Genomic DNA, 6,358 nt, shown 5'->3' on the forward strand with positions numbered 1-6,358 from the left:
CCTAGGAAGATGTAAGTGCATCAGATTTCTAACTAAACTGGTTTTAATTTTCCTTCCTTGTGCATGCAGCTCCATGTGATTTACAACATGTCCTGAGACCTCAGCAATAGGTGAAAGTACTTTATCTTTCAGTCCCCAGCAGGGATGGATGATGAAGACTCTAGCAAGGTGTGTTGTGTAAATGCTCCAGGGAGTCTCTAGTTCCTTTCATATGGCTGTGTCCAGCTGAGGCTCTTCATTCCTGGGGTCTCTGCTGCACAATCCCCACAAGAGGCTTTCCCGTTCCTGGTTATCAAGAAGACAAATTCTCTCTTTGGAAACGCTCTCCTAGATCCAGCTGCCTAGGTGGAAGCCAGTAAACTTATTCCTGACTTCTCTTGCTGTAGAACGTGAGCCAAAATGAAAATGTCTAGAATGTATGCATCTACTAAAAACACTGCTCTATTTTTTTGATCCATTTGTTCATGAAATGTGATTGTTGTGCAGCTTTCACATGCTGGACTCACTGAGATGCAGGGATGCTCTAGGTATAGCTGATGTGGAAAGAATTCAGTGACTGTAAAGGAAGATGTCAGCTTCTGTGTATGAATGCTTCCTACTCTTTTCTCCTGTTGATTGTTTTAGGTCTTTACAAGGGATTTAGGAAGGATTTTGCAACTTTCTAGCAGGCAACAGGAAGGAAAAAAAATTAAAAATGTAATCTAAAATACTGCTTTCATGCCTGTACTAAAATCCTTTATCTTACAACTCCAGGCAGAGAAAATACAGAGAACGCTAATGTAACCATTCAGTACTATTCATTATTTCTTTCAAGTACCAACAGCATAGCGAGTGTTGCCGAGGACAGAAGTAGAAGAAATAATAAACCATTTTTATACAGTGATTTTCTGAAAACCTGAGTCAATGTCTAAAGTATTAAATGTTTCCGAACTGCTCTGTGCATAGCAAATTCAAAATCTAGGCTGGTCTTAATTTAATATACTTTGTTTTCAAATAGGCATATACTAAAGTCCAAAGAAAATCAATTTTTATTCCTCTTTGGGGGGCTCATTGATTTCTACCATGCCTACCTTTGAAGCATACCTTTCATTCATTTAGATTGATTTTCCTGAACGACTCCCCTCCCAGCACATCACAACTCTCCTTTTGTAATCCAAATTCTTTAACGGGAGAGCTCCCCAGTCCTTACTCTGTCTGAGGGTGAGGCCTCTAATCAGACCCAAGATAGCATTATTCCTGGAACACAAACCTGGCCTTCACAGAGAGCCCTGTGGCTTCCCCAGTTGCCTGCAGAAGGATCTTTCAAAGCCTACAAGGAAAATATTCCCACACAGGTGAAAGTTTGGAAAAAGTTGTAACAGGAAGATGTGAAGGAAAGCAATTACAGACATTCGTCAGTGGAAGAACAAAAGTTTTGCTGCAGCCATATCAGAAAACTCAGTCAGCAGCCTAAACAGACTTTTGTGTTCTCCAGGCTTTACTGTACAATATTCCACCTTTTGGAGGATTGTTATATGAGAGGGAGGAAGAGAGGAAGATTTCCCCCCCCCCCAAAAAAAAAAAAAAAATTATGAATCCAGAGCATTAAAATACAAGAAGCTGCTATTCATGGCTGAGGTGGGTAGTGCTAAGGCTGAGCACACAAACCTGAGTGAGCTTTACAAAAGAGCATCAACTGTGTGAGCATCAACTGTGTGAGCATCAGTGTAGCTTAATGAGGACAATATGCCTGAAAGGCAGTGAAACACAACTCATGAATTTGTAAATAATGAAGGTCGGTAAGGTGAAAGAAGAATAACTAGCAGAGACATATCAAGAATAACCAGTATAAATTAATCTAGTTTCCTTCTTTGACAAATTAACTAACTTTGAGGGTAGGAGGAATGATAGATATTAGCAAGTTATTGCTACTGTGTACGTTAACATTCTTCTGAGCAAACAGCTTAGATATAGTCAAAATCTAAAACTGCTAGAACGTGAACACTTACAGCCCTGTATTCAGTGTGTGGCTGATGGTCAGTCTGGGAGCATACAGACTCCTTTAAAAAGCTGTTAAAACTACTATGCCACTTAACCATTCCATCAATGGTTGAAAATTAAGTACAGCCATTAACAGATGATACCAGAATGGAAAGGAGGAATTTACAAGGCAGAAATACAGTTCTAACTTATTTAACTGGAAATAGCTCATGAATTTAGCTACCCTTAACAAAGACTGAGCACTCAAAAAATAAGATAAAATAGTAATAATATAAAAATTATAATAAGATTGCACTCAAAAAAAGAAATTCAAGTGCTTAAGTGCAAAATAACTGGCTGGGCAAGAGAAAGATATGAATCACTGTAGCCTACTGAGGGACTCAGAAATTATTAGCACAACAACACGATGGTTTTGCTCAGAGAAAATGCTATTTAGTTGTTAGTTATCTTTTCTGATTGTTAGCCAGCCAAGTTTAAAACAGATCTGAAATACCTCCGAATTAAATGCATGCTCTTTTAATTTAATAGCATGCTCTTGCTGGGGGGAGGGGCACAAGACCGTGCCTGTGTTTGTACAATTTCTCCAAGGGAGCTAGGGATCAAACTTCTTGACTTTGCTGAAACAACATCCATAATAAACATTGCAATTGGCAGTAAATATTTCCGAATTCTATCCTTAGTCTTATGCTGAGTGACCTGCGGCTTATCTGATATCAGAGGGACGCTATCAAATTTTTAAGGTTGCAGTTTTCACACATGTAGAATTTGTAGGTGCTCGTGGAGCCACAGAGCGTCTCAAAATGTTTTATCACAAAGTATAATTGGAAAATTATTTTAAAATCTTCCTGGTTCTTATGAGTAGAAAACAAAAACTTTGAATTAATCCATTGTCACTGTATTGAAATACAGTGGATTTATATCCTTTCTCAAATAAGCAGCCCTTCAAGTACTCCATGCAAATTTGTAGAATAGCAAGATTCTCATTAGAAGCTACCCCTTTATGAAAAATATTTACAATGTTTCCAGGGTAGTTGTAGAGATATCTAGTGAGGGAGGAAATGGAAGTATCAGAGATGAGTGAGCAGCAATTGTTATATGATCCCGACGATTTTATTCAGGTACTTTGCTTCATTTATGCGTAGATTTCACATGGCAACATGGGATTATTTCAAGACAGGTTAATTCTTGCTTATGCCTCCTAGTAGGTTAAGGAACAGTATGAAAGTCTCCAAGGCAGTAATAGACCTGTGACACTTCATGTTCATTGATAAACCAATCTAATTTATGTTAAGGTGACGTCCAAAGAATAAACATTAGGAATACCATTACAGCAGTGAAGAAATAACAACAACAACAAAAGTTAAACAGGTCCAACATTGCAAATCCTTTCCCCAAGTTCTTATATAAAAGATAAAAAAATTATTTTCATTATTTACATGAAGATCTAATTGTTTTATAGATGGTATTTAATATGAGGCATTTTCAGCTATCGGTAAATCCTCTGACTTGTGCTAGCAAAGTCTTTAACCCTTACCAATGACCTCTGAGGTGCTATCAAATGCAGAAAATCTGATAGCTACTGCATGTTCAATATCCTATGACAAAGATTGTTGAACACTGTATATTACACATCTTCCATGGGATGGCACAATCATCTCATGAAGCATAAAAACTTTAGCATTTCAACTAAAGAAAATCTTTTGTAATTTATGAGGTATTTGTATCCAACTATCCTAACTCCCAATTTAGTCTCCTTAGCCTCTTAGGAATTCATTACTAAAGACATCACTCATATCATCTAGACTGTCGTTTCACACGTGACAGAGCTAAAGCTGCTGTTACTGCATCCGGGCTGATAATTCATGCTGAGCTAATCTTATCCACGTAGTGTAGAGAACCTAGTCTCCCACCACCAAATTTACCAGAAAAGCTCCAGCATTAAACAATCTTGCTTCTATTATTTGCTAACAGAAGCCTAATTTTCGCAGCAGACATAGCCATGCTACTTCATTTGTTTCAGTGCTGATGTCTGGCCTTTAAACTAAATCGTTAAATTCTTTCCCTGGGGATTATTACTCTCATGTAGAATGAAGCAAAGGACATATCCCTTTTCAGAACCTTCGTTTTGTCAGGCTGAACTGAATCTGTGGATAAAATTGCAGTACTTCTTGAGATGAACTGTTGTCTATTCCATCAAAACCACTCACAACTTACTTTTGGCATCACGTAACTGAATTAGAACATTTATTCCTGACAAAACAGGAATATGTGACAAACAGTTCTTCAAAACTTTTAATAATGAATTTACCAAGCCTTTCTCAGCACATCTTCAGGCTTTTGTAGAAACATGTATCAATGTAATTATAAAAGATCTGTCCAGTTTCAGCTTGTGACTGTTAATAAGTTGCACCTGGATGGAGTGATCAGTGGCTTCACAGTACAAGAAAGACATGGAGCTACTGGTTCTAGTATATATTTCAGTTGGAATAATTGTACCCACTTGTCTTGCATAATGTGCACGGTACACTTCTGTATTTGCTTAAGGTTTTGCTGAGTATCTTGTGGGAGAAGAAGAGAAGGCTGACCTTGGGGAGGTTCTTGTTGAAGAAGATGCTTGCAAAATGTCTGATTCGAGAAAGATACTTTGAATGCTAATATCTCTCCAAATTTTCTGGCCATTTTAATGAAAGTAAAAGTTGTTATAACCTATTTTTGTCTAAGCGTACAAAAAATTTGCAGCATAGTTATTTTTATTTATCACCCATAGGGTAGGATAATGTATTTCAGTTGTATCTCACGAAGATTGAAACATCATCAGTCCTAGAGAGAATGCTGTTAAATCTTTGTCATCCATTTATTGCTTAAAATTCAGCATGCAAGAGCATATTCTTTTTCCCTGAAAGAAAGTGTTTTCTCTCTGTAGAGATAACTTAAATGGCATTTTCTGGAGAAATAATTCCTAGCTATAAAAGTTGGTATGTATGTGTACCACTTATTCATAAATAAGTTTTGACTCATTTGGCCCAACCTTTGAAGAACAATGGTTTAACGTGAACATGAAATCTATTTCTCCTCATAATGTTGGTGACTCAGAGTTTTCACCAAAAATTTTTTCCCTCTCATCCTCTCACTGTATACCTGTATACATTGTGTATACCTGGCAGTTTGCTCTTGTGTATGAAATCACAGCACACACAAGCAATAGGAAAGACTGTACAGCAGAAGCAGTTCCACTAAAGAAAGGTTCTAGAAAAAAAAAAAAAAAAGGTTCTCTACACAGAGCAAGAGGATGACCTGCAAATATTTATTTTAATCAAGTAGCATTAAGGGTGCATTCTGCCCTTTAACACTTCCATTCTGGATTATTGAACAGTTTGTACTCAAACAGAATGAAGCAGGCTTGAATGACCTGTAAAGGACAGGAAGATGCTCAAGAAGAGGGACTGCAAGCCTGGCATTTAGCAGTCCTGAACAAATTGAGAGTGTAGCAGAAAGGATCAATGTCTTTTGTTTCACCTTTACTATTCCATTATAGCTGCTGAATGAAGACAACAGAAGATAAAAACTGCAGGAGGGGAGAAAAGCAGAAATATACATCTTTGTTTCCCCATTTAAAGGTTAAAAATTGTCATTTGAATTTCTGAATTATTACAGAATTTTTCACTACCCAAATCTACTTTGAACAGCCTATGTTAGGAGTATGGAGTAAAAGTTTCACTGCAAACCTTTCAAATAATACATACTGAAAGATATTTACTGAAAGATATGTACGTATCACATATTATCATTTTTCCACAGCTGTAGCTGAAGCTAATTTTAAGAAAACATGGGAGTATAAAGATGAAGAGAGACAAAGCAGTTTTTTCAGATGAACGGTTCTCTCACTAAAAAAGGCAGTTTATTTTCAGCCAATGATATTTCAGAATTCAAGAAGATTTTATGAGCAGAACCGATTAAAATAAAAAAACCCCACTTTTTTTAGCTGAAATTTTTATAATGACATGCTCAAACCTAAATATTTTAATATATTAAGTTATCATTTGAAATGATGATTTGATGCTTGATATTTTTTTTTCTTAAATATAATCAAAATGCAAAATCCTAGTACTGCATCGATTTTTTGTGTGTGTGTGGAGTATCTTCCCTACTTTTGATAGCCACTGAACTGGAAATGAATTAGTCACACAAATCAAGCCACCAGTTTACTGAGGCATGTATGCATAGAAGATTTGGATATGACCTGGAGTAAATATGAAAAGTAGGAAGATTTTACTGTGTTGATGCTGGGAGATTGTTGAAGTCCCGTAGGGATGAAGTCAGAAATGGATGACAAAGTAGAGTGTTACAAGAAAGATTATTAATACTGAGAGCTGTGTGA

The sequence above is a fragment of the Lagopus muta genome, chromosome 4 (genome assembly GCF_023343835.1).
Source record: "Lagopus muta isolate bLagMut1 chromosome 4, bLagMut1 primary, whole genome shotgun sequence".
NCBI classification, from domain to species: Eukaryota; Metazoa; Chordata; class Aves; order Galliformes; family Phasianidae; genus Lagopus; species Lagopus muta.